At 33.3% G+C, this 10,320-nt stretch overlaps 1 long non-coding RNA gene across 1 annotated transcript; it reads left to right on the top strand.

The window, feature by feature from the left end:
* Positions 1 to 3,438: 3,438 nt before the first annotated feature.
* LOC142531825 (uncharacterized) lies at positions 3,439 to 6,605 on the top strand. The gene is made up of 4 exons (XR_012816377.1): positions 3,439 to 4,326; positions 5,135 to 5,375; positions 5,881 to 5,932; positions 6,332 to 6,605. It is a non-coding gene; the product is annotated as an uncharacterized LOC142531825 (long non-coding RNA).
* Positions 6,606 to 10,320: the final 3,715 nt, after the last annotated feature.

Raw genomic sequence — 10,320 nt, 5'->3', positions numbered from 1 at the left:
GATGGGCCGAGCTCGACACGTGAAAAATAAACTGGCATCATATTATTGGGCCTTTCAAAGGTGAGGTAAATTATGTGAGGGTCACATGAGTTGCAATTGGACTCTACCTTTTGGAAATTATGATTGTTTGATATTAATCATGATCATGATTTAGCAATTGGGCCTTGCGTACTCACTAATGAAATAAAATTTCTCGTTTTCATAAGAGGATTATGAAAATGTCAAAATAATGGAGGTAATTCATAAAAAAAGTTCATATTTTATATCTTATAAATTATTTTAAAATAGTCGGTAAGTTTATTATGTTTCCATTTTCAGTATATTTGCGATTTCGCATGTAATACATTGTCTATTAAACTCAATCAAAACAACCTAACCGGACCTAATTATCAAGATTGTCTAAGAAATATAAAATTTGTTCTGAATTTTGAGAAAATGGCATACACACTGTTAGTCTTCCTGAACTAACCAAGCACGTGAGATGGTGGGATCATAGTCTACAAGCTAAAGTATAATATACTGGGTTCTGTGTCAAATGAACTACAATGACAGTTTGAGAAAATAATGAATGATACTAACATTCGAATCCACATGCAAGAGTTGAATGATTTTCAAACCTGTGTAGTGAGGCACGCTGCTAAGACAGTGGTGGGCCTTGAATTGGTGATTCCAACGAGTTTTGTGATTACATCGTCTTGTTGTCACTCCTTTCTCGTTTGATGGTTTTGTGGTAAATTTAAATATGAATGAGCTCGAGGTCAATATTGAAGAGTTGATCTATATTCTTATGACTTACGAGACCACTATAAAAAAGTAAAAGTTTATTTCACAGTGGGATCCTCAGTTTGAGATGAAAAAATGGCTCACAAGGTAAAACAAAGAAGCAATGTTCTACTCTTCTAAGAAAAAAAATCCCAAAAGGAAGCAAGTTTCGAAGTCTACTAAAGGGCCCACAAAGCACGATGAATCAGAGAATGTTTGTTTCCATTGCAAGAAACGTGAACATTGAAAGTATCTAGGCCAGAATTGTTCTGGAAATAGCTATATTGGAAAGAATATCGATATATTTTAATGAAAAAACATGTAAATGATTTTAACAACAGAAAAAAGAAAACAAGATAGTCTTAACAAAACACACTTATGACACGGTAAGCTATGACATATTTCCCAAATAATGATGCAAAAGTTTGTGGGAGATGACAGGCTTGATTTGACGTAAACTATCTTTATACATGTGAGTCATGTCTAAAAGAAAAAATGATCAAAGCCCTTTTTTCTATGGGCATTCTTACTTCATTACCTTTAATGATGACTTCTCGAGGTATGGTTATGTGTATTTGATGAATTACAAGTCTGAAGCCTTTGAAAAGTTCAAATAATTTAGAGCTTAAGTAGAGAAAGATTTGGCAAATGTATTGAAACATTTCGGTCAGAACAATGTGGAAGATACTTGAATGCCGAATTCCAAGAGTATCTTAAAGAGAACAAGATTCACTGACATTGTACTACTCCTGCCACACCACAGTTGAATGGTGTGTAAAAACGTCATAATCAAATATTGATTGATATGGTTCAATATATGATGATATTAACTGAATCGCCGCCATGTTTTTGGGGATTTTAGCTTGAAAATGAGGCAATATTTAATGCTGATTCATCTAAATCGCTTGAAGTCATGCAGTCTGTGATGGACTCCATGTATTCGAACTAAGTATGATCCTTAGTAGATTCACGTTAGAGAAATGTTTTCATATGATGCAAATTGATTTACAAAATGAAGCCTGGGTAGATGGGAAGATAGTGAGCTTCAAGGCTAAATTGATAACAAAAGGATATACACAAAGTCAAGAAATTGTCTATGAGAAAAACTTTTCTCTAGTTCCGATGTTCAAGTCCCTTAGGATTCTGCTAGTCATAGCAACATGGTATGACTATGAAATATGACATATGGATGTAAAGACAGTGTTCCTTAATGGTGATATTAAGGAAGATATTTACATGTTTCAACTGAAGGATTCACTTCAATAGAAAGTGAGAATAAGGTATCCAAACTTCATAAAATAATTTATGGTCTCAAAAAGGCATCGAAGAGTTGGAACTTAATAATTGATAACACTATCAAAGAGTTTGATTTTGTTCAAATCCTGATGAATCTTATGTGTAAAATAAGGTTGGTGGGAGTGCAATGAAATTCCTAATATTTTATGTTGATGATATGCTACTCATTGAGAATAATATATGACTGTTACAATAAACTAAAATATAATTAGCCAATAAATTTTTCACGAAAGACAAGGGTGAAACATCCTATGTATTCTGAATATAGATCTATAGGGATCGATCACAGAAGATGATAAGGCTCACCAAGCCACTTACATCGTACCCATGCAAAGGAGATTCTATATGGAGGATTCCAAGAGAAGATATTTATCAATGTGTCATGTTGTGACTCTATCCAATCTTATGTATCCTAAGACTGATGAAGAGATAGAAACCATGACACATATTCTCTCTGTGTCTGTCATTGATAGTATTATGCACTATATGATAACTATTCTATCTGATATAAATTTTTATTACCTTTTTATTTATATAATCGAATCTTTTTTGTTTAAATGTGTTTTATTATTTTTAATATCTTCAATTTACTAGTAATAAATTGGTTGATATTATAATTGAAATCTATCACTCGCAAGAGACGATTGAAATTAAGATAATGAGAAACACATCTTTGGGAATTTATATCATCTGACAGAAGTGTAACCTCATCGAAGTCCAGGTAAAAACAATTGTTTGCACACAACTTTCAACATTAGATTTTAAATCAGAATATCAAAATCAATATTGAATGGTTAATTCTATTTACCACTTGGAAAAGGGAAATAGAAACAATTAAGTTTTTCTTTGCTATTAAACAGGTTGAATTCATGAATATTATTTTAAAAGGAATAATCTTATTGGAAAACCAAGTTAAATCAAACCTCTATATCTTTTCTCTCATCAACTTGTTATTCACGTGTGCCTAAGTTTTATTTGGTTTAGATAATTGATAAAAAAAATTAATATTTAATTTCTAAAAAATAATCTAGATTATTTAAATTATAGTACTTGATAAATTGTTGAATATACACTATTCGTAGGAATGATACTCTATTCATCGCATAGTATAACTTGACATAATGCGCTTGTGAGCGAAAAATACGCAAAAAAAATTTGTTGCCGCTGCTGGGGAATGTTTTATTTGATTTGACATTAACAGTTTTACCTAGTAATCTTAATTTTAATTTAGATTTATTATTATTTTTATTATTATTAATCCATTGTTTTTCTCTTTTTCTTGAAGTTTATGTGAAAAAGTAAAATTCTCGATTCATTGATTTTTGATCCTGTTAAAAGGCTGTGAAAGCATTAAGAAAAGTACAAAGAGAGGAACTCAAGGCCATGGTTGAAAACGGAGAGAACGGAAATCCACCTCCTACTGGGGTACCCATTACAATTCACTTCAATCCCTTGATCAACACATTATTATGGTTAAACTCGTGGAATTATCATTGCCAATAATTTTGAGTTAAAGCAAGCTTTGATTAATATGGTTCACCTGAACCAATTCGAAGGAGCAGGGATTGCAGATCCATTCCTTTATTTAAGGACCTTCTTAGATATCGCAGACATGGTATAAATTAATGGTGTTTCTAATTATATCATTGGATTGCGATTGTTTTTGTTTTTCGTTTTCTCCTAGGGATCAGGAAAGGAGCTGGCTCCAATCACTACCATTCAAGATCATAACTACATGGGAGGACATGAAAACAAAGTTCTTAACAAAATATATTCCCTACCAAGTCCGCACAATTGAAATTGAATTCAATATGTTCGGGCATACTGAATTTGAGCAGTTGTATGAAACATGGGAACACTTCAAGAATTTGTGAAGAAGATGCCCAAATCACAATTTTCGAAGACTGGATGCAGATAGAGATATTCTACAATGGGTTCAATACTCCATCTAGAACATGTGTAGATGTTGCTGCTGGAGGAACTATCTTTGTCAAAACTCCTGCTCAAGCTTATGAGATGTTGAAGCAAATACCATTAACTCTTTCCAGTGGCCGAGTGAAAGATCTGGACTAAAGAGATCTACTGGATTTTATGCAGTAGAACCAATCGCCTAACATCTTGCGCAAGTTTCTGCATTGACCACCAAGATTGAAGCAATGAACAAAGGAAATCAATACATCCCTGAAGCAGCTACAATCTCCACCAAATGAGAGCCTATCACAGAAGATGCTCATTATGTCAACAATTGAGGGTATGGTGGCTATCGAGGTAATCCTACTCCTAATCAATATAATCCTATTTTGTGTAATCATGAGAAATTTTCATATGCAAACAACAAGAACATGTTGAATCTTCCTACGGGGTTCAACAATCAAATGGGTGAAGAAAAGCCATATTTTGAAGATTTGGTTGGAACTTTTGTTGTTGAATCTAATAAAAGGATGGGTAAAACTGACTCTCATCTTGATAATATTTTGGCGTATTTGAGCAATATGGGTGCTACAATGAAGTCGCTAGAAGTTCATATAGGACATTTTGCAAGTGGGTTAAAGGACCAAAACAGAGATCAATTCCCTAGTAATACAGAAGTGAATCTCAAAGACTGGTGTAAGGCCATTACTTTGAGAAGTGGGAAGGAATTGAGAGTAAAAGACCTGACCACTAAAGAAAAGGTAGAAGAGGAAGTATCTGAAGGTCAAGAAAAAATAGAGGAAATTGGTGATGATCAAAAGAAAACAGTTGAATAGCAGCCTTTGTCAAAAGACAATTTAACTTTTTATCAGAGGTTCAAGAAGAAAGTTGTTGGAACATTTCATGTTCTCAATCTTGATTTTGATGTTTACAAAACTTGTTTATTTGTTTCTAATGAGTTTACCTAATACGCAGAAACTGAAACTGATCATGCTTCGAACTGATCAGTTACCAATGAGCAGAAATTATGGCTTATATCATAAATTCTATCCATAAAATTACAGTTCACGAAATAAAATATAAAATATTCGTGATGAGCAATTTCTATCATAACATAAAATATTCGTGATGAGCAGAAATTCTTGTTTGTTTCATGTTTGTGCAGAAAAATTTTTAGAGGATCCATTAGAAAGATGTCTTGTTACTTCGACATTTAATGTGTGATATGATGATTGGGATCTTAGAGAGAAATTACTAGCTCTCGAGAGTTTGCCAAAGGATTGTAAAGAGCGATAAGAGGATTGCTAAAAGAGATGACCAAAGGGGTACCACAAATCCCTCCTAAATCAAAATAATTACCAAGTCACTTATGTTGTGTATTCTTGGGAAAGAATTCGGCGCATCCGGTAATTATTTATTCTTATCTTACTCTTGATGAAAAAGATAGATTATTACGAGTATTGAGGAAATTTAAATACTCATTGGGATGGTCGATTTCTGATACTAAAGGAATAAGTACCACTATATGCATGCATATGATTTTGATGGATGAGTCATATACTCTTTATGTTGATCATCAAAGGAGGTTGAACTCATCTATGAAAGAAGTATTAAAGGCTAAAGTGTTTAATTATTGCATGTTGGTTATATATACACAATTTCTGATAGTTCTTTGGTCTCACTTGTTCAAGTAATGCGTAAGAATAGGGGAATTATAGTGGTGAATAACGAAAAGAACGAGTTGATTTCGACTCATCCTATGACAAGTTGGTGTGTGTGAATAGAATATAGGAAGTTAAATAATGCCACATAAAATATCAATTTTCACTTCCTTTCATAAATCAAATGCTTAATTAACTTTTAGGTTATCATCATTATTGTTTTTTAGATGGTTATTCGTGTTATAATCAGATTGCAATAGCACCAGAGGATCGAGAGAAGACCACATTCACATGTGCATACGGTACGTTTCCTTTTCGGATGATGTCATTTGACTTATGCAATGCACCTGCCACTTTCCAGAGGTGTATTATGGCTATATTTGCAAATAAGGTGGAAGAAATCATGGACAGTGATACCAAGAAAAAATTTAGTTCTTAATTGAAAAAAATGTCACTTTATTATCTAAGAAGGCGTTGTTCTTGGACATAAAGTGTCCTTAATGGGATTGAAAGTGGACTTAGCCAAAGCTGTTACAATTGATAGACTTCCACCACCAAAGAATGTCAAGGGAATGACAAGCTTTCCAGGACATGCGGGGTTTTACCATAGATTTATTAAAGATTTTTTAAAAATCACTAAACCTCTGTGTCATTTGCTAGAAAGAGACTCCACATTTATTTTCTATGATGATTGTCTGCAGGAATTTAATAAATTCAAGGAAGCACTAATATCCACCAATTGTGATTGTACTTGATTGGAAAGAATCATTCGAGTTATGTGCAATGTAAGTGACTATGCTGTTGGAGCGGTGTTGGGGCAAAAAAGAGACAATTTTTAGAGAAATTTATTATTTTAGTTGCACGATGGATGCATCACAACATAACTACACCACCAATGAAATGGAGACGCTAGCAATGGAGTTTGGATTTGAAAATTTCAAACCATACCTTATTGGCACCAAGATAAATTTTTATATTGACCGCGCAGTATAAGGCAGAGAGAGGGAGGCAACTGATTAGAGTTGTATTTAGTTATCCTATTACTTACCTTTCAACCTACCGATATGAAATAATGAAATCAAAGAAGAACATCCACTACTAATTATTTCAAGTAGCAGAGCTATAGAATTTCATATCTTTTTCGAGGTTAATCTGACCTTCTTTCTCTATTAGCCCTCCCGACAGCAGACAATAGTCATTCTAATAGTGGCAATCGCTCATGCATCTTGATTCAGAAGAACAAATCTTGGGATTAGATTGATATGATGTTCCGCTACCTTTTTCCAAGAAGTCCGCAAAGCCGTGATTTATTAGGTGGATATTACTACTACAAGAATTTGACTTTATAGTCAAGGACAAGAAGGGAAGTATAAATGAAGTGGGAGACCATTTATCTCGATTAGAATTGGAGGACAAAATGGAAGAATAAATCATAAAAGAAACATTTTCTAATGAACAACTTTTTGAGATAACTTCTAAGCTCCCATGGTTTGACGATATAGCTTACTTTTAAACTCTCACGGCTTGCCGATATATCTAAATTCATTTCTTGTGGTGTTCTCCCTCCAGATTTGAACCACCATTAGAGAATAAAGTTCTTTCATGATGTAAAGTTTTATTTGTGGGATGACCCATATGTTTTCAAGAGATGCGCCGACCAAGTAATTAGAGGATGTGTGGTAGAAAAATAGGCACGAGAAATTCTGGAGTAATACCAGTCTGCACCGTATGGTGGGATTTTGGAACGTCAAGATTTGCTGCGAAGATATTACAATCTGGTTTCTATTGGCCTAATTTATTTAAAGATAATTTTACCTTAGTGAAATCATGTGATAGATGCCAAAGTGTAGGAAATATTTCTAGGCATAAAAAATTGCCACTAAAAAATATTTTAGAGGTGAAACTTTTTGACGTTTGGGGCGTTGATTTTATGAGACCTTTCTCACCTTCTTTTGGCCAATTTATATTTTTCTTATTGTTGATTATGTTTCAAAATAGGTGGAAACAATTTCCACCAGTACTAACGATTCTCGTGTTATAGTTAAATTTGTGCATAAAAATATCTTCACCATATTTGGGACACCAAGAGTCATATTGAGTGATGAAGATGTGTATTATTTAAATAAGAAACGTGAAGCATAAGGTGACACTTGGGTATCGTCCAAAATCAAATGGATAAACAGAAATATCCAGCCGAGAGATCAAGAAAATCTTGGAAAATACTGTGAAAAGTAACTGGAAGGATTGGACGATCAATTTGGATAATGCCCTATGGGAAAATAGGATTGATTTCAAGACACATATTGGGTATCTCCTTATAAATTGGTTTTTGGGAAAGCATGTCATCTACCTGTGGAACTAGAGCATAAAGATTTTTGGGCTGTAAAGAAAATCAACTTTGGTATGAAAGCTTAGGTGAACAAATACTGCTGCAGTTGAGTGATTTGGAAGAATTTCGGAATGATGCTTATGAAAATGCTAAGATTTACAAAGAATAGAAGAAAAAGTGGCACGATAGGAAAATCTTGATAAGAGAGTTCAAGCCTGGAAAACAAATATTATTATTTAATTCTCGTCTGAAGCTATTTCCATTAAATTTAAGTCGAGATGGTCAGGACCATTCACCGCAAAGATGGTGCATCCCTATGGAGCATTTGAGCTAAAGTGTAATGAAAGAAGAACTTTCAAAGTCAATGGTCAACAGGTGAAGCACTAATTTCGTAATGAAGTGAGGAATGTAGAAAACTTTTCATTGAGTGAGCTGAACTAGATCGACGGATAGTCAAGCTAAGGACTATAAACTAAGTGCTTTTTGAGAGGCAACCCAAATTCATATCATTTATTCTTTTTTATTTTGGTTGTTTTTGAGTAATTTTATTTATATATTTGATAACTATTTTGGCATGTTGTGGTCAAGCATTAATATTAAAATTTTATTTTTGTAGGCTGTAAACATGTTCTGTGACTCAAGGCGCCCGAGCAGGGACGGACTTATGCTTGGCCTGTCCTAGGCTGTAGCCTAACCCAATTTTTTTTTTACAAGAAGTTATAGAGATTCGAGTCAATTCTAATTTTTTTTTTTTTTGTAAAATATATAGAGATTTAAGCACAGTCTAATTTTTTTAAAAGATATCACGATGCAAATAACTCATAAAAGTTAATATCTAGAATACCTATTTAACTTTCAGAGTGAATAAATGTAGATTTTCGATATTTCAAAAGGGGTTTGGTGCAAATAACTCATAAAAGTGATAAATTTATTTTATCAATTATTTTATTTAATAGAATTTAATTTAGAAAGTACATTTAAAATATATTAAAATAGTTTTAAAATGTAAATTTTGAATCTAAGAGAAACTTGTCTTATATTACACGGGTTACATATTAATTTAAATAATATATAAATTTTGAAAAATGATATTGATTAAACTTCTTTTTTGAAAATTAACTCTTCTATTTTGAATACGTTAGGAACAGTAGGTTTTTTTATAAAAAAAATATCAAGGTCATTTTGCTAACTATTTTCATATTAATATCTCATATTTGATATATATATTTGATATATATATATATATATATATATATATAAATTAACTTATTAAAATATATATATATATATATATAAATTAACTTATTATATTAAGTTCAAGCCCACCTCAACTTTAATTTCTGGATCCGTCCCTGCGCCCGAGCGTGGATGTTATCAAGAATTCTGAACAACTGATGCCTCATTGCCGAACAAGCTGAATCGCAACACCGATTTTATGAATATTTGAGCGAGATAGGCGCCTCAGTGCCTAGATTAAGGCAGGACATTTTAAAATAAGAGCAAAAGCAGTGTCGCAGCACCATAGACTAGGTGCCTCAGCGAATGAAAGGCCATTAAAAAATAAATTGTCGTGCATCATGCACCTAAGCGTTGCATCCTCAATGCCCCAATGCCTATATATATTCCCCAACAATTAAAGGAGTGAGGCACCTCGGTGCCGCATCTTAGGCGCCTCGGTGCCCGTCTCCTTTAAATACAAGGCGCATAGCACATAAACAGAAAGGCGACAATCCCTATCCTCTCCTCGCGTAAGACTGGCCGAAGCAACATCTGCTCTTCATATTTCTTTCCAAAATCGATCCAATCCTTAAGAAAATCATCCCACATTATCTATAAAGCATCTTATTCACTCAAATTCATGCAGAAGCAACGAAAAATAGAAGCTAGGATTCAAGTTTCCATTTAAGTTTTATCAAAATTTTGTAAATATATCTTTTCTGTCAAATACTATGACAGGAAAAACTACAAGTTTTGTAAAAATCGTGTTTGAAAAGAAAATAAATCTTTTGTGGAATAGCAAGCTACCGAGGAATAAAGAAACTCGTCAAAATTTTGCAACATGGCACATGTGAGAAGATGGTCAGAAAGAATCTATTCAAAATGCCTGAACCAGAAAGAGCCAGAATTCGGGAAGGATTTTCGGCCCATATCTGACCGAAAACATAATACGGAGATAAGTTAAAATGGCCACACAAGTCACATTTTCTTCAGGGACCATACAAAAACAAAATAGTTCTTGACAAAGGTAAAAAAGACATGTCATCCAATCATTCCAATAGTTGAGAAAGGACCACTCAACCATCACAAAAGTACGAAAAACTAACTAGTGGTTTAAGAAGACCACATATCCCAAGATGTTGT

The sequence above is a fragment of the Primulina tabacum genome, chromosome 17 (genome assembly GCF_025594145.1).
Source record: "Primulina tabacum isolate GXHZ01 chromosome 17, ASM2559414v2, whole genome shotgun sequence".
Lineage (NCBI taxonomy): Eukaryota > Viridiplantae > Streptophyta > Magnoliopsida > Lamiales > Gesneriaceae > Primulina > Primulina tabacum.
The sequence above is the reverse complement of the archived record's forward strand: the minus strand, read 5'-3'. Positions and strand labels throughout refer to the sequence as shown.